Here is a 19,946-nt window from a genome sequence, read left to right as displayed (position 1 = left end):
ATTTCCCTTTTACTGCTTTAATGGTTTCATGTTTATATAAATATTTTTATATAAGCAAATAAAAATTTAGAGACACACAATAGATGTATACATGTTACGTTCATCTGGACTTTATTTTAGTAGTGACTTAAGGAAAGTATTTAGGTTTCCTCACTTCTACCTAGTTAATACATTGTCCAAATACTATTGTCGAGTAATTCTTTTTTATTTCCCTACTGATCCAAAATACCATCTTAATTATATAATTAATTTTTATATGTTCCAAGGTATATTTCTTGGCTTTCTATTGTGTTCCATTTTTCTATATTCCTAGTCTTGTGCCAATTCCACACTTTTTGCATTATTGTAGCTTTATAACATATTTTAATATCCATTTCCCAGTTCATTTAATCACTATTCTTTCTGCGAACATTTAAAATATGTTTTTAATGTGTATTTCAATGCAATATATGTATGAAGAGTGAGCATGTCATAAGTGAATGGCCCAGGAAATTTTCACAAACTGACCACATCTGCCTAATCTGCAGCGAGATCAAATTAAGCAACAGAGGGTTATCAGCACCCCAGAAACACCACCACAACAACCATACTGTCTTCCAGCCATTCCAAGGATGATCACTGTCTTGACTTTGATCAAGATTGGTTTTGCTTAGTTTTGAACTTCATATAATAAGAATACTATTGCCTGCACATTTTGTGTCTGTCTTCTTCCATTCAACTTTATGTTTGTGAGATTCATCCATATTGTTGAATATAGTTTGAAATTGTTCATGTCCTTTGTTACATAATATTTCTTTGCATGAATATACCATGATTTATTTATTCATTATACTGTTTATAGGTATTTGGGTAGTTTCCAAATACATTTGGAGCTACTACAAATAATGTTGTTATAAATATTCTAGTACCATATGTGAACATATACATACAATTCATTGGTGTACATACATATGTATACAGGTCTGTTGGGTTTGTTGTTGGGGGCAGGATTATTGGGTCATAGACTAAGTATAGATTCAGTTTTTGCAGATACTGCCAAACAGTTTTCCAGAACGGTTGTAGTAATTTACAACTCTGCCAGCAGTGTATAAGAGTTCCAGTTATCCACACTCTTGTCAACACTTGGTACTTTCTGTCTTACTTATTTAGCCATTCTGGTGTGATTGGTATTGAGATATGAATTTCCATTTCTATGATGACTTATGAGGCTGAACACATTTTTATAGCTTTATTGGTCATTTGTATAAACTTTCTAGTCAGCTGTCTCTCCTTGTCTTTTAGATTCTTTTATTGAGTTGCGTAAAAAACCTGATTTGTAGGAGTTCTTCATATATTTAGGATTTGTGTTTATTTTCATGTATGTATATTGCAAATATAATTTCTTACTCTTTAGGCTGCCTTTTCACTCTTTTAATTGTGTCCTTTGATGACATCACTAAAATTTTAATATAAATTAATACATTACTTTGTTTTCTTGTATGGTTAGCACTTTTTGTAACATATTTAAGAACTCTTTGCTTCCTCCCATATCACAAACATGTTTTCTTATAAAATATTAATGGCTTTAACCTTCACATTTAGATATCTAACCCATCTGAAATTGATTTTTGTGTATAACATGAGATAGGGGGGACAAAATACATTTTCCATATAGATATCCAGTTAGATATCCAGATATCCAATAAATGGATCCAGAACCATTTATTTAAATGACTGTTGGTACATGGTGACAGATAACAGTCCAATTTCATTCTTTTGCACGTGGCTATCCAATTCTCCCAGCACCATTTATTGAAGAGGCTGTCTTTCCTCCATTGTATGTTTTTAACTTCTTTGTCAAAAATTATCTGTCCATATTTATGTGGTTTTGTTTCTGGGTTCTCAATTCTATTCCATTGGTCTATGTCTGTTTTTCAGCCAATACCATGCTGTTTTGATTATTGTAGCCCTGTAGTACAAGCTAAAGTCAGGGAGTGTGATACCTCCAGTATTGTTCTTTTTTCTTAAGATTGCTTTGGCTATTCGGGGTCTTTTGTGGTTCCAAACAAATCTGATGATTTTTTTGTTCTATTCTATGTTTTCTCTGCACTATTCCAGCTTCTCACACAATGGGGGGATTCCCTGGGAGACGGGCTTCTCCTCTTTTAACAGTGCGCCTGGGTCACAGAGTGCATTGTCTGTGTGGGTATGCAGAGAGCTTTTGAAGTTCCAAAGCTCTTCCTGCACCAGATTCAGAGCCCGTATGTTTCAGAAGTTCTGTTTACTCCTGCAGGAATCTGCCCAGATAGATGGGGCCAGGAGCAGGTGAGTTGTGAGAGGTGGCCCAGAGCAATGGCAGCAACCACCACCACAGCCGGTCCTGCTTCCACAGCTCTTTCCCCTTTGCCGGAACTAGTTGGGCTGTGTATCTGTGTCTGCGGTCCACAGTTCTCAGAACAGCAAATATTCTGTTCTTTTGATCCGACACTGCTACTGTTCCACTTCTAGCACCAGGCAGGTGGGGGCGGGGCGAGCTCTGGGAGGGTAGGGAGGGGGCGGTTAGTCTCCGTGCCTAAGGCTTCCGTTCTCTGCTCGGCGGTGAGGGCTTAAACCACCGTTTTCAGCCTTCTTCCCTCAGTCATTTCTCTGAGGTCCCTGCCGTGAGCGTTGGGTTCAGCCGTGTTTTAAGCTGCCCCCTCATCCCTGTGGGCCATAAGCGAAGCCCTAGCAGTCCGAGTCCTTCCCTCTCCCGCAGCTGCGGTAGTTCCGGGATGCAGCGAGCTCGGGGCACTGAGCTAGGTCTGAGTCCTGCGCTCGTGCGGCTCCATCTCCACACTTCTTCCTTTCCTCCTCCCGATTCGCCCACCTTTAGGTAAATTCAGTAGTGGGCCTCTTCGTCTTGCCTGTCTGCTGTGCAGGGAGTCCTTTGTGGAGTTATTGTTGTTTGATTAGTTGTAAATTCCAGGGGAGCTTTACAGAGGGTCATCTCACGCTGCCATTTTGATGACACTAAAATTTTAAAATAACTGTCCGGTAACATAAGCCCAGTAGTTTTGCTTTTCTCTAAGATTACCTTGAGGAAGGCACTAGGTTCTTCTTTTCATTTTCATATAAACTTTACTATTAGATTATCAATTACCACACAAAAACCTGCTGGGATTTTGTTTGAGATTGCTCTTGTCTGTTTTTGATCTTCCAAATGAACTTCATTTCGTCAAGATTAAAAAAAATCCCTTTAGAGTTCTGATTTGGATTTCATTAATCCTGTAACTTAATTTGTGGTATATTGATTCTTTTTGATTATTTCATGGCTGTGAATATTGATTTCCCCACAAGACCATCAGCAACATTTGGAGAAGGTCTCTATCACACAATTCTTTTATTTTATGCATAATTTTATGGCAGCCTATAGCCAAGTAGCATTTAATGTGTGTTTCTTAAATGGACCTTATAAACTCTTTCAAAATGACCTTATCACATGCTTTTGTCAAATATTCAGGTGTGCTCCTTGGCTTCTGCCTTAATTCATTTAAATGAATCATAAAAGTATTTTTAATTCACCCAGCAAAGCCACCAGCATAGCCTCATCTTTTAAAAAGGCTTCCTTTTCCCTAGGGAGCTTTCAGTCCAATAAAGGCAGTGAACACAAAGCCAATTATCTAAAATGTGCTAGATATTTTTTCTTGAGATGTGCTAGAGACTTAGAGCTACAGGAGTGATTAACTCTAGCTGAGAAACCACAGCGAAGTTGATAAATCCTAGTGAAGTGGACAGTTGAGCTGGGTTTTGAAGCATGAATAGGAGTTCTCCCAGCAGTAGAGTCCAGGAGTAGGGCAGGGGATAGGGAACATTTTGGGTGAGAGAAGAAAAAGACATGAAAGCATGGTAATTTATCCCATGTCTAAGAAACATGAGTGTTCCAGTATGGTTGAGGCATAAGGGGATAGAATGAGAGATAGGTGAAGGTAAACATGTAGGGTAGGGTCAGACTATGAATGGTTTTTAAATATAGGTCCACAGTTTTATTTACTTTATTATTTAAGATAGTTAGTATAAGACAATGTCATGACCAGATTTGCATTTGAAAAATATTATTCCACTAGCACTGAGAAGGGTGTACGGTAGTGTGCAGAGTAGTTAGGAGGTTATAACAGTAGTTCAGAGAGCAGATAATACAAACCTGAGCGATGTCAGTGAAAATGGGATGGCAATTGCAGGTTATTCCAGAGGTGAAATCAGTGAGACTTGGTGACTGATTGGGTGCATGTAAATTTGCGGGTGGGGACAGGTGGTATCCCAGAGGTCTGGGTGAAGGTTACGGGATTTCATTGTGCTGAGACCCAAATTGTCACGCAGATCATTGGGTTGAATAGAGCAGCCATTCTGAAAGTATTCCTAGATGTACCTCTGATTGGCAGCTGTGTGAAAAGGCACAGCTAAATGCCTATGGAGCTGTTTTATCCTCTTCCTTAGAACTACCACGTTTTGCTATGTGGTTTCATTTTTTAAGGATCTGTAGGTTCTTTTGTCCCCTGTCCATCTGTATATTTATCCCGAGATGAGAGAAGAGAGGTTATTTCGGAAATACAAACCCAAACCAAACACATTTCCTCCCCACCGCGGCTCTGAAATTAGTTTGTCAGATCAGTTTGGCAAGGACTCTTAACTCCTCGAGCACATACTGCTCATTTTGTCGATGAGGAGGTCAAGTCTGAGAGAGGAAAGGGGATGTCTTAACCAGTAAAGTGGGATTGCGGGGTCGATCTGCAAGGGGTGGGAGGCGGTAGGTCAGCAGGGTGAGAAGGAAGGCATGAGGCGCGTCTGGGCTCTGCCACCTACCAGCTGTGGGCTCTGGGGACTGTCATTTAGCTTTTACTAACCCCCAGGGTACTTGGCTATAAAATAGGGTTGTGAGAATTACCTGAACAATTTGCGTGCTCAGAGTGATGACACATTTAAGTGCTCAGTGCATGTCAGTGATGAAGATGAAGATGAAGATGAAGATGGGGATGGGGATGGGGATGGATGATGGTGGTGATGAGGAGGATGTCACTGCAGGGTCACGAGGTTCGGCATCAGAACCCCTGCGTTAAAATATTTATTATAGCTGTTTGACCTTGTTAAAATGATCTAACCTCTACACTATACATTTAATTGTATGCAAAATCGAGATCACGATCTCTATTCTTGCACTCTTCTGAGAATAAAATAAAATAATATATATTTAACTTACCTACCACGGTGCCTGACCCAAAGAATGTGCTCAAGGAGTGTTTTTTCTCTATCCCCGAACCCAATCTTCCTTCCGCCTCCCCTTCTTCTCCTTCCCTTTTCCTCTTCTCTTTCTCTTCACCCTTCTCCAAAAGCAATCTCATGTTTCACTTTAATACTCTATTGTCATGTATCCATTGGCTGCAAATCTGGGAATATGTATTGCCATCGTTGCACCTACAGCCCCTCCACCCTCTGATTTCCACAGGTGGGAATTCATTCTCTCAGAATGAGATGGACAGTGTCTGTCCCTCTATCCTGCCGCTTGTGATGAGACCAGATGCTGCCACTCTACTCAGAGCTTCCGTGGGTATTCACTTCAGGACAAGGAAACTTCCTCTGGGGGAACTCGTCATCCTACTAGAGAGATGAGGCGGTATGTGTGATCTCCCACCAGGTTCCCTCATCTCCACCTAGGCAATACTTGGTGGATCCATTGAATGATGTGTCGTTTGGAGCCTTTTGGCAGTTTCCTTGCTTCAGTAGCTAAGGAAATATTTTATCTTTCTTTGGGGTTGTGTTATGGGGTTCCAGGAATGAGAGTGGAACAAAAATCTTCTGAACCTTTTCCACTGAAACAGGTTCGTTTCTTTCATGTCATAGGAAAGAATTAATGAGCTACGTACTCAGGCATCTTTTGTAAAAGCAGCAGCTCTAATGCAGACAGACCAGCTTGACAGCTCACCGTGGCTGAACACGACTGAAAATCAGGTCACAGATTGTCACACGAGGAGGATGAAAAGGCCAGTAACCCATAACGGGAATGTCCCTGTGGCTGCCAGATGTGCCTCATGGAACTGGCAAGTACCAGCCCGGGGCTTCCATCTCGTCTGGAACGGCAACATCCCAGCTGTTTGCTTTTATGCCTTGGCATCCCCCAACTCACTCCCCCCACGTGCTAGAGAGCATGTATTTATTTAAATTGAGTAAAATTTTATTTAAAATAAAGTGTGAATTAAAACGAATAGGTTTGAGGATTTCAAAAGAGAAAATGGAAGACATTCAAGGGGTTACAAAATCAAAGATGGAAAAGCTTACGCCGAAGGGCATTAGGGTCACAAAACTCCTTCCAGGTTCCCTGATTGATACATCAAAACAGCACTGGGGTCAGGGGAGGGAGGGAGGAGAATGGGTCCAGGAAGGGTACAAACTTGCTTGTAAAACTGTTTCATATAGAAAAAAATAAAAGAAGGAAGAAAAGGATAAAGAAAGAAGAAACATTGAAGCTAACATCTTTATTTTTCCCCCAAATGGATTCCATTAGACTGTAATATGTCATTCTAAGTGCACCTGAATATAGCTGTGGATTTAGATAACGCTCTCTTCCTCTTCTGACCTTTATTACGACTGCAAAAATTCTGAGTGTGAGGAATAAATAATGCATGCTCTCAGCCAAGAAAGGAAAGAAGACCCAAGGAAATGTTACAGAATAGAACAAGCAACCGTTTTTCATTTTACTCCTGACCCACTTCCTCCTCCCTCCATCCTCACTCTGTTACCCACCAATCAGGAACTGAAAACCCCAAAGCAGAAGCATTTGAGAACACAGATTTGGGGGTCAAACTTGCATTAACATACTTATAGCGATGTAGCTAATAGTATATCAGTCCTATGATCCTGAGTAAGTCCCCTCTTCCCTCTCCGCCTTGATCTTCTCTGTAAAATCAGGACACCCATCTTGATATGCACTGTATCAAAGGCTTTGGAAAGATAATAAATGAACGTGTATGCAAGTGAATCTTGTGCCCTGGGGAAGAGACAGAGGAAAGAAGGTCTATTCAGGTCAGTTGTGAGTCTCAGACATCAAGGGACGAGCTTCAGGGAGGGGGGGCACCTTCTCAGTGAGCCTAGAATGAACTGGAGGGGTTAGTTCAGAGCCCAGAAATCTGGTCCTAGCTTTAGATCCTCCCGGAGGGCTTCTGTGGCAGCAAAGTGAACCAAAGTTCTCAGCAATACCCTCAGAGTGGAAAGATGGGATTTCTTACCATGTTCAGAAGCCAGAACGCTCTTACTTGCAGTTATCACAGAAACAGATGGAGGGATAGAACTGAACTCTAGGTTCAAGCTAGATTCAAAGTCGAATGTTACTCAGGGACAATTCCCGTGTCTGCATGTGGACCTCTGTTTCACTGAGGGGTAGGGACCAATGACTCTTTTCCAGTTGGTGGTTTAAAAAAGAGCCTGTGCGCTTTCTCCTCAAGCCTTTGGATTAGAAAACGAGGGAGGGAAGGAAAATACAGTTTGGATACTTATCATCTGTGGAAGGAAGTTGGAAGTCATAACAAACATGAGGTTTGGGGACTATTTGCTCATTGATACATCATCTGCAGCTCCCCAAGGCCACACCTAATTAAGAGCTGGATAAGTAGGCAAACCGTTTAAATGTATGAGAAGGGAGTTGGGATGAGCACGCAGTACAGGAAGAGGCACGTCTAGTCTTGAGAAAAACGTGGAAAGAAGTGGCCCTGCAGTGTGTCTTTCCGAGCCTAAGCCCCCGCTTCTTTACGGGCATTTCTGGACACTTCTCCAGCTCCCTGTGCCTTGTCACTTTGTCGCTACCAACATTAAATGTTGGAGATAGAAGAGATCGCCACAGAGCAAAGAACCAAAATCACAGGAAAGCAGTGAGTTGCCTAAAGGGATGGGAGATCCCAGACGGCACCAAGGTCCAGTCCCGTGACTTGTCCCCTTTCCCTTCCATCGCTGCTCCCATTTCAATCTTGTCATTGTCAATGGTTCTGCTCTCTCTGTGAGTCCCCATCTCCCTCCTAGACCTTGCTGTTACCCCTTGTAAAACTAGTCCTCAGAGCCTGATTGCCTCTAATGTTGAGAGGTCTACGTAGAGTGGGGACGAGTCTGCCTGGTATATAGGAGCATCCCTCCGGAAGTGGGATTATTTTGATTTTCCTGGGGTGCTGGTCCCCACCACGGCTGATCTTTAAATCTATGGGAAGATGAGTAGGTCAAGCACCCCTGTGGGCTCTCTGTCCACACCCATCCACTAATGCCCCAATGTGAGCTTCCTACAGGCACCAAATGGTTTTGTGTAATCATTAAGGAACCCCCTTTCTTGTTCCTGCTCCAGTTTTACCACCTATTTCGGAATGACTGTCTTACAAAAGGTATCAGGCTCAAAGAGGGGAACTGGCTTGCTCTACATAGTGGACTTGGGACAGAGCTGGGGTGAAAATGTGGTGACCAGTGTGCCAGTTTGAAAACAGCAGGGCCGTTTCTATTACCCAGAGAAATCCTTGGCTGAATGCAAAGGGTAATTGGAGACCTTGCTCTGTGGTTGCCTGAGGAAGTTGTAGAATCAGCTTCTTCCATTCTTACTTCCTATTAGATGAAGCTTTGACATTTCCATGGCAACTGAGAAGCTTGTTGGGTTTCACCGAACCATTGTCTGGGGAGCTATGGGAGGACAACTAGGGGGGTAGGTAGATACAGAGGCTGAGGTATATAAATCTTCCCATTCTATCCTTACCTCAGGCTATCCCCCAAAACAGGTGCTGGAATATAAAGATCATTATTCATTTTGTGACCTCAAGGCCCCATATGCCAATCCCGAGAGTCACACACATGCCCAGTGATGAAAGCTGGGCGCCGAAACATTCCTTAACTTCCTATTGTGGCCTTGTCTACTCTTAGGGCTCCCCTTCTCTCTGCCCATCTTTCCTCTTTCTCCCTTTCTTCCTTTAGCTTCTTCCCCAAGCCTCTGGCAGAGTCCAAGCTTAGTACCAGAGTATGGAAAAAGGCATACTTCTCTCTGGGTAGGCACTGGGTGACATGGAGAGATTGGGACATGTAGCCTAGAGGAAGAGCAATGTCTACTTTCTAGCCATGTGACCTTGAGCTTCAGATTTTTCACCAGTAAAGTGGAGCCAATAGTTCCTCCTTCTTAAGGCTGCTGTGAGGATTAAATGCTTTAACGTATGTGTGGCTCCTAGAGCAGCGCCTGTCATGGGGACAATCCTGTATAAGCAAGGTGACCTCCAACCCAGATGGGTCTAGGACAGTCCCATTTCACGCGCACTGGCCCAGCACCATTATTCACAGTGCTCGTGTCAAAGGAATCTGGGGTTGGATGCTAACTGTGGTTACCCTATATATAGAGTTAGCTATTTTACTATTGGGTAGTGATGCAGTATTTGAAGGATGTGTGGGGTTGGGTGCCACAGGCTCGCAAGTGAGGCCGGTAGAGTTTGGCTCCAGAGCCTCCATAAGGAACCAGTTCAGGTTCCACTGCCCTTATCTTGGCAGACAAAAACAAAAGAAAACCGGGTAACACTGACATTTTGCTTTTCCCCACCCCCACTCTCTTCCCTGGTGAAAGGTGCCAAGAATCAATAAGGGGGCAGCGCCACAGGGGTCCCACCAGTAGTGCACAGGCAGAGAGCAAGTTTGAGAGCCCAGAACTGGGAGTTGCTTTCTGCTCTGCCTCAGGCCAGATAACTGGGTCAGGGGTGCCATTGTAACCAAGGCCGGCAGTGCTGTGTATTCCTGGATAAAAGAAAAAATATTTAGAGATGACCAAGCTTCCTGAGGTCCAGTCTCGTAACTTTCTATCCTCCCTGATGGAGGGCTGTGGTCAGTGTCTGCAGAGTGTTTCCACAGAGACTTTTTGTTGCCAGAGTCGTAGACTGAGTTCTACTGGAGTGAGGGCCACTGGCTTCGCTTTGTCACCAAGTGCCTAAAGTCCTGGGTACTTCAGATCATTGTCTGTCTATCTGTCTATGTATCTACGTAACTATGTATCTAGGTATGTATGTATGTATGTATGTATGTATGTATGTATGTATGTATGTATCTGTCTATCTATCTATCTATCTATCTATCTATCTATCTATCTATCTATCTATCTATCATCTATCTGTCTGTCTGTCTGTCTATCTATCATCTATCTATCTATCTATCATCTATCTATCTATCTATCTATCTATCTATCTATCTATCTATCTATCTATCTATCATCTACCAGTCTCCTATATTTACCATGATCTTCAGAAATACTGTCTGTCATTCTAATAACTTGGACCCTAGAGTCAAATCCCAGGTCCTCCACTCACTGGCTATGCAACTTTAGGCAAATTCCTTAACTTTTCTGTACTTGGATTTCCTCATCTATTAATATAAAATGAGAAAGATACTGTATCTACCCCATAAGGGTATTGTGAGGATTAAAAGCTGTTTGTATCATACTCAGCACATGTGCTTGGCACACAGTGAATGCTTCAATCATTGCTGTTGTTAGCCCATTATTTTCTTGTTATTTTCCTTGTCAGAGGGGGTTCTGCCCTTCTCATCCCATCCCTTTGGTTATCTTAATATGTTTTTAAACTAAAAGAAACCTATTCCTATGTTGTTAGAAAGAATTCCCTGACCTGTTTAGGCCCAATCATCATTTGCGTCCAGCATGTTATTACACAGATGGGGTACACCAGGAAAACAGAACTGGGCCCAGAAGGGAGTAAGGTGGCCTCTGTTCCTATTTGGATCTTGAAGGAAGAAAGTGGTGAGAATTGCACCGTTTTGGAATGAGAACATGGTTTCAATTCTGGATCTTCTGATTTTAACCATGTGACCTTGGGTAAAATATCTCACCACTGTGAACCTCAGTTTACTGATACATAAAATAGAGAAAATTGCACGGTTTGCTTGCTGCATGCAAAAGGTCCCAGCACAATTTCTGGCATGCACCAGCTATTCCCAAAATGCTGATTCCTTATCCCCTTTTGTTATCAGACTGTAAGCTCTTTGGGGGAATGGAGGCCGTGTTTGTTCACTGTCGTATCTCCCAGCACTCAGCTTGGTGCCTGTAACTGACCAAGCAGCAGTAAATCTCGGGTAAGTGAATGCAGAATGAATCGATTCTTCATGTGTTACATGCCTCCTTATCCATAAATATATTAACTTCCTGCTTACTGCATCATGGCTAATCACTGCTAGAGATGAAGGCTTTGGGGACTTAATGATTTTTGAAAACTATATTCAAAGTTAAATTATGAGTCAAGCCAAGCCTCTAAACTGCAGGAAGCAATTTCCTCATGTTTCAACAGTTGCTCAGCCTAACCTGCTTTATTTATTGAAGCCTGCTGACCCCTCCCCCTCACATTCTCCCTGTGCACCTCACGGTGGCGGCACCTTACTGGATTTCTCTGGAAAGGAAGCAGGGGCAGAGAACACAGGTTAAGGCTGAAGCGCTTCAGGGCTTGTGATTTCAAAAGGAATTAAGTAGAAGTGTGTGTGTGTGGGGGGGGGGGGCGGATGTGTTTGTCCTTGACTCTAGTCCTTTCACTTCCTAAATTCTACATTTACTCACAGCATATGAGGGGTATGAAGGGGAGACTGATTTAGAAATTGGCCCTATCCACAGCCTAGCTAGCTCATGAGCCTCATGCCCTCCTGAACCTCTAGAAAGGGCTATCTGCTGGTGGAGTGACAGGGGTGGAGTGACAGTAGAGATGGCTAAAATAGTTTTGGGCTGCTCAAGGCAACTGTTTCCTTCATACAAGCTCTGACAATTAAGTTTGTGAACTCATCCTAGAAAAAGTGCTACATACCTCATTGCTGAATATCACTATGGTCATCTTTGAAGTACTCCCCTCGGGAAGCTATGCACTGATGCCAGTGCCTAGTCCACCCTTCAAAGCAATTGTGGAACTCTTTTTCTGGAATGACCATCAGAGATGTCATCGTATTACCCTTGATGTCCTGAATGTCATCAAAATGTCTTCCTTTCAGTATTTCCTTTATCTTCAGGTAAAGAAAGAAGTCACTGGGGGCCAGATCAGGTGAGGAGGGAGGCCGTTCCAATAGTTATTTGTTTACTGGCTAAAAGCTCCCTCACAGACAGTGCTGTGTGAGCTGGTGCATTGTCGTGATGCAAGAGACATGAATTGTTGGCGAAAAGTTCAGGTCGTCTAACTTTTTCACGCAGCCTTTTCAGCACTTCGAAATAGTAAACTTGGTTAACTGTTTGTCCAGTTGGTACAAATTCATAATGGATAATCCCTCTGATATCAAAAAAGGTGAGCAACTTCGTTGCAACAAGTTCTCGAACTTCATTGTCAGGCCTCGTATGTCTTCATGAGCATCTTCTGACTTTCCTGGGCACCGAGGATGTCTGTGTCCCTCTTACGGCATTCCTAAAGGGGAGGGATATGGTGAACTGCATAGAGCAGTGGTCTGGCGGTTATGTGGCATTTTCTTAGGACTGTAAAATCCTTGGGGCCAGTGCTTTGTTTGTTCGTTTTGCTTTGTTTTGTATTTTTAAAACCTAAGACTGGGCACCTGGTCATATACAACTGCAATTGTGTAGGGGAAAAAAAAAGTGTTAGCCCTTGTGAAGGAGAACCTAGGGGCAGGCATGGAACAGACCTTCTCTTACGGAAGAAACCCATGTCCGGCAGGAAGAAGATGGTATGTGGGCTTTGTGTGTGTGCTATTAGAGGATCGATTGGGACCCAGCAGAAGCTGCCTCTCCGTGGTCTTGCAGGGGCCCGGGGTGGTGCGGACCGATCGGCAAAGCGGTCCTATAGGGCACAGGGTGGAATGGGGCTAAGATGGTAACGCTGATCCTGGAGGCAGGTGTTGAGGGAAATCAGCAGGACAGAGAGTGCTGGTTTTCACTAAGCTCACAGGGTGGAGAGAAGGGGCCATGTGAACTGGACAGAGAGACTTGACCCAGTCAGGTTGAAGCTCAGTGTATGAATGAGTCTGGAAGCTTTTTAGCACCTGACTTCCCTAACATGGTGCACAGACCTAGGGACAATGGCTAAGCATGTGTGCTTGTGAGCTAATAGAACTATAGTTTTGACCTAAGCGTGTTTCCCGGGTGCAGCCCATATAACCATCTAGGCCAGTACCTGCTGGCATTGCCTCAGCGATGCTGGGAGTGTCTCTGGAGCTACAGGAGACCATTCTTCCGCAGTGACCTCCTGTGGTGATGAGGAGAAATTGCACTTGCAGTCTGAAGAGTTCACACTAATGTTGGACAGATAGAGAAGGCCCTAGGTTTCTTGGATAAGTGATGGGAATGAGGACGGGGAAAATAAAATAACATCAAGAGGGAGGAAGATTCTGGAATTCATGCTGATTAGGAGAAATGTCTTGAGTGATTTATTTCACAACAACAAAACCATGTGACTAATTTTACCCCAACATGGTGAAATAGGTCATATCAGTTACAAAATGTATACAGTACACAACATTTTGCATTTAGGTGGATTTCCGTACATGTTTGTTGAATGAAGAAGATGGATGATGGATGGATGGATGGATGAGGGAATGGAATGAATGTTCATTGAAACCCACACTCTGAGAGACACTGGGGGATGGGAAGGGGAGACTCATTTAGAAATTGGCCCTTCAGACACTTCTCCAATTTATTCCTCATAATATGGTAAGTATTGTCATCCTCGTGTCAGAGATGAACCCTGCAAGTGTCCATATACAGCAGCAAATCGTGGAAACAATATGTGAACCGAGAGCTGAGTCCCAAAGCCATGCTGGTCCTTGGCCAGACAGGTGCTGCCGAGATGGCTGCTGCAGCCACAATCACTGAGTGGTAAATTATTGGGATGTGTGTATAGTTCATGGAGGCCTGGGATTCGAAAAGGTGATGTAATGGAAACACAGTCAAGAAAGGCCTTTATAATGTGAGAAAGTCTGATTTTCTCCTGAGAGTCACGAGCTGAGGTGAGAATTATGGTGCCGAAAACCAAAGCCCCACCCAAACTATCACCAGCAGTATCTCTGGAGGGGATGGGAAGAAAGAAGGGAGTGAAGCAGAGAAGGTAAGTCAAAAGATATATATATATATATATGGATTGAGAACCAGAAAACCAAACAAACAAAAAACACACAAACAGGCAGGGCCATGGAAAAAATAAGACAGGAAAAGAAGAACCTTTTGAAAAAATGGATACATTTAAATTACTTAACTGAAAGAAACATTAAGTGCAATATGGGTAATTTTGCAAGGAGTCCTGCCAAAATCACATAAGGTTAATTATTTTGACCCCCATTTCCTGCTATACACTTGACTGAGGGCATCCCAGACTGGAAAGGACAGCACCGCCCCCAATGACGTGTTTACAGCCACTGATGACCTATCTGGAGTGTAACTCAAGTTCCTAGAGTACAACTGTAACTTTAGAAGCAAATTGGCTTTGCGGTAATGGCTTTGGAATAATTGCTAGTGGTTTCTGGTCTATTTTGGAAAGACACATAAGGAATGTCATTGTTAAGGCTCCTTTCTTTCTTGTCTCTTTTTAAAGGGCCTGTGGTCCCTCTTGCAGTATCAGAGAATATGTGACTGTTGGAAACTCGTTTGTGGAAGCACTAGTTAGAGGAAGCCTGAGGAGGGTGGCAGCCGTGGCTGTCTTACGTGCATTGTACCCAAGAGCCTGGCACATGGGAATGAATCATTGAATATTTGAATCATAGGGTGAATATGTGCTGAAGCTTTGTTTCTTCTAGACCATGCTTTTCCCTTTTTTTCCTAAATAGTTTTGAGCCTTTCTGATGTATTGAGCTCTCTGCTAGCCTTTGAGGATATAATTCTCACCGGGGTGTGTTCTGTATCCTCAAAACGCTTATAGTTGGAAGGGCAATTCTCCTGTTTGAGAGACAGGGGGCAGATGATATGAGACATTCAGACACTATAGGCCTGACTTTGTTACTTTTTAAAGAAAATTCTTCTACCTCTGGTTGGATATCTGTCTGCATAGAGGACTACAAGATGCTGGGCACTTTTGGAAAATCAAGACGCATAATTGTTTCAACAATTCAACAAATACTGATTGAGCCTCTACCATGTGTGAGGAGCTGTTCTGGGGAAACTGGCATGAATAAGGTAGCCCCAAACCCTTATCTTCCAGGAGCTCATATTCTACCTGGGGAGGCAGACGATAGAAGAGGGAAATAGTATTAATAACATAAGAAATATTGGTGACGTTCCATTGGACTAGGTGCAGGATATTGAAAGAATTTTACATTTTATTTTGAGATGGGCAAGTTAATAATTCTTCTCCATGTCTCTCTCATTTCCTGTTTAGACAAATAGACCCCTCAAGCCTTCTCCATTTTTTTCCAACCACATTTAATACGCCTTAGGAGATATTCTGATGTATACACCCCCACCTACCGTTTCCTAATGCTCAAAATTCCCTCGAAACCATGAACAAATGAATTCACGTCCATGCTCCTCTCGGGCCTCACCTGTCAGATGACCATCACAATTCCTGCAGGGTTGTTGCCTGTCAAGACAGAATAGGTGTGAAACAGCTGAAGCCCAGGGACTGCTTGATCATTGTTTCTTCCAAAAGCAAAATAAGATTGTTTTAGGAGACTCTTTCGGGGTTCAGTAGAATAGGTTTAAATGCAAATCCTTTTGCTATGTTGATTCCACAAGGAGGGGAAGGTCGGAGTCGGCACTTTCAGGGGAGGGAGGATCTTCAAGCAATGCCTCATAAGGCATAAATGCCCTTGTCCGTTTCCCACCCATTTCAGGGGACAAGGCCTGCACTGCAACCAGTTGTGAGAGTCCTCTTCTGGCCATGAGACCTAGGTGGACCCTGGGCACCTGGGGTTCTTATCTGCCCTCACATTTAAACCCAGATTTGGGACTGCACACTTCTCATTTTGAATGGGGACAGGGTGAGTCGCATGGGGGCCAAAGAAAGTTCACAAGTCCACAGAGTGTGGCTCCATGTTAGCTGGGTCTCCTGTTGACATTAGCAGTGATATAATAATAATGGTGCTCTAGTTACTGAGCATTTCTTAAATACTTGTCAGGGTTTTCCGTGATTTAGCTCAGCAGATCCTCCCATCATCACTAAGAGGGGGGTACTGGGATTATTCCCATTTTACAGATACATACACCAAGGTTTAGACAGATTGCATAGCATGCTTCTGGTACTAGAGCTAGTGTGGTCGATTCAGGACACCCTCACAGCCGGCTGACACCAGCACCTGACCATAGCACTCCACAGTCTCACGAGGCACATGGGCAGTCGTGTGATTCAGTGACCCTGGACTCTAAGGGGAAGCGCATTCCCACACCTGCTGTGGGACCATGGGCAATTCACTTAACATCTTTAAGCCTCAGTCTCCTTGTCTATAGAATGGGCCGAATAATCTCACAGGATGAAATGAGATGTTGGCTGCCTATCCATGTTGATTTCCTTCCTTCCATGAAAATCCAGCCAGTGCAGAAACTTAATAATAGGGCATTTTATTGTCCATGGGGATGTGGCCCACAGACTCACTTGATGCCCACATATGTATGGGGTTACTTTAGAAGAAGATCGCCCATCAAAGGGCTTGAGCATTGGCGTTATTTTAATGAATAGCTTCATACTCGATTGGATTTTAACTCCTCATAGGACCGCAGGTATGTTCACTGTAAGTGAAGACCGAACGCTTTGGTTTCGTGTGGCAGCCTCAGAACGTTTTCTCAGTAGATGAAATGTACCCAACGCACAGTCAGGCTTGTAATTTCACGTGCTCTCCCTTGATCTATTTTTATATCATCACATAATAACTTGTCCCCTAAATATATCCATCATCCTCGATTGCATTTATTTTTTATTAAGCCACTTGCCTGCCGCCTGTAGTTTAATTGGTGTTTACTGCATTCTCTGAATAGCAGAGGGCATAAGAGTTACAAGGCGTGGATCCAAGTCTGGACTCAGGTGGCTTGGCTGCTCTGTGACTTGGGGCGATTTTCTCCTGTCAGTCTAGGTCTCAGTGTGTTCATTGACAAAATGGGAACCAGGCTGGGTTCAACTCATGGATAAACCAGTGGTTATGTCCTCTTGGTGACCTCCTCCAACAACAATGTAACGATGGCTTACTTATTGGTGTCCTCTCAGATTGCTGTATCAAAGTGACCAGACCAAAATTGGCAGGCAACAAATCCTTGCTAGATTGGATGCATTATCAGACACAGAAAGAAAGGAGACATATACGAGTATGCATAAGTACACGTTTATATTTGTATATACAGAGATAGAGGAAAAAGACATTTATCTCATGCTCACTCCTTCCACAATAAGCTCTTGAAAACTCAGCCTCTGGGGGCTCTTCTCTGGCTCTTTGAATGATACACAGACAAGAACACAAAAGATCTGGAAGGACCTCCCAAATATAGCCCTCGGACCAAGTCCTATAGCTCCCTCTCCCCTCATTCTTCCTTGTCACCGTCTTCACTCTCTCTGGCTTCATTGATTTCCTTTTCCCTACAGCCAACATGTCATGGCCAGCGGACGTGGCACTGCCACACTGCCTCACTGTGTCACAGCTCTGTGAAGCATCTGTGAGGAAAGCTTGATTAGGATAATAACAGAGTGGAAAGAACATGAAATCTGGAGTCAGGAAATCGGGATTTGAGCCCCAGATCCTCTTACTACCTTCTCAGAGTCCTTCAACTCTCTGAGCCTCAGTTTCTTCTTTCATATCATGGAAACAGTGATCCCTCTTCTGCGCACAGAAATCAAATGGGGTAATGCCAGCTAAAGAGCTTCACAGCAAGTGTGACACAGATATGACGTTATTCGTGCCTCACCCATGAGACGAGCAGTTCCATGAGTGCAGGGGCCACGTTTTTTATATCTTGTTTATTTCCTTGTAGTGCCTACCCCAGGGCTGGACACATTAAAACCTGTGTAATGAATTTGTAGTAGATTTCATATAGATGCAGAGAAAAAGATGAACATGGTTATCAACGTAAATGCATTGCTCCTTTTTCCTTAATCCTGTTTTCCTCTGCCTCATTCCTATTTCATTACTTTCAGTTCATGTTTTATGAAAGAGTTGGGGAGTAAATAAATTGAATTAGAATGAACGTCGGAGAGCTAGAGAAATCATCCAATGCAAATAGGTACACGAATGAAGTGCACACCTATCTATATACACTGAAGCCCTTTTTTAAAAAGAGCAGATGGATGAATAGAGAGGGGAGGGCACTGATATAAGAAGGTAGGTGGGTGGGTGAGAGAGGTTGTGTAATAAGCCAGGTGATCACGGTGTGATAAAATGCCACCACTGTTAACAACTTTGTTCCAGAAGATCAGAAGTAGTTGTAACCACAAGGGGGAGAGGAAGTTCCACTCAGAAGCAAGGCTTCTTTGGCATTGTTTTCCTTTCCCTGGTGTTCTGTAGCGTCCAGCTCACCTACGGCCAAGGTGGTGCTAATAAAGTTTTTGTTGAAAGCCTGTCTGTGGCTTGTTGACTTCAGAGCCTCTCTGTTTCTTTTTCTTTATGTGTGAAGCGCTTGGCTCCAGGGATTCAGAGACAGAGAGAAAACAAGCAGCAGTGGTTTCTTTCTTCCGCTTCCTTCTCAGGGGACAGAGGGGCAGAGGCAGACTCAAAGAGAAGAACGCATGGAGACAAGAACACGAAATAAAGAATGTTTAGAGAAGAAAAATAGAGAGCAGACGTTGGACAGGAGAGAGGCGGGGTGCGGTGGACTTTCACAGCCTTGAGGAAAAGGGATATAACATGAAATCAAAGCAGGAATCAAGGCCCCTGGGCCTTGGGTAACTTCCTTTACTCCTGGGGTCTATTTGAACAAGGCCTGCTTCACTTATATGACAGAGGACTTTGGTGTCTTTAAACAAAGGGGCTGCATGAAGGGCCTTCAGGATAAAAATGAGTGTGGTCAGGTATGGCCTCTCCTCAGCCTACCTGGGAGGATCAGACCTTACAGGTCTAAGGGAATGTCGGTAGATGTGTCCCATGGAAAGCAAACAAAGCAACACAAAAGAAAGTTAGAAGCCACTGATTCTGTACTAAGGGGTGGTTACTCATAGTACAAACTAAGTTTTGGTTATCAAAACAAGGATCGATGCAAAGCTGGTGATAATCCACGTCACTGAGTGCTTACTCCCTGACGAATACTCTCAGAGCCTCATTATAATCTCACTCAATCCTTCCGTTGCCCTGTGGGGTAGGTGTCATCTACTCAGCTAACAGAGAAGGCACCTGAGGAACTTCACCAAGAACACAGAGCTAGCCAGTAAGTGGTGGAACCGCAGTTCAAACCCAGATACTCTGACTGTAAAGTCATTTTTTTAAGTCAGAGCTTTCAAAGTGAGGGTATTTTTCAAAGGAAACCTTGTAGTAGCACTTAAATACAGAGATGATACTATGTTTAAAAAAACACACAAAAAAACAAGGATTGATGGTAAGGAAGCGTTTGGGGGTCCTCTTGTGATTTGGCTTCCTTGTTTCACCCCAGCCAGTATTTATTAAACATCTATGGTTTAAGTTATTTCTTCATGACATCGTTAGCCTATCAGATTAGGAAAGTAGAGAGAAGCTTGGATGGGAAGTGTCAAGGTCAGCTATCCATTCCAAGTCGGGGGGGAGTGGTCAGGTAGTAAGCAGCACTCCGTTCATACCTGACCTCAACCTTCACTGGCGCCCACGTTTTTGTAGATGACGTTAAGGAGAAGTGTGACCTCAGCTCTGAAGTCAGGGTTTGCCAGTCAGCTAACCCCTGCTGAGATTCTCGGGGTGCACAGCCCCCCGCTGGATGTGCTGCCTCTGCTTCCAGTGAGGTCTTCTCCAGGTCCTGGGGAAACAGGGTTGGGAGGCAGGAGGTGCCCCTCACCTTCCTGAGGAATTGGGCCCAGGACAGGTCCCAAGCTTTCCAGGGTCTGAAAGAGCATCCCATTCTTGTATCTCAGAGA

This window comes from Rhinolophus hipposideros, assembly GCF_964194185.1.
Source record: "Rhinolophus hipposideros genome assembly, chromosome: 20".
Lineage (NCBI taxonomy): Eukaryota > Metazoa > Chordata > Mammalia > Chiroptera > Rhinolophidae > Rhinolophus > Rhinolophus hipposideros.
This window is presented reverse-complemented; position numbering follows the sequence as displayed.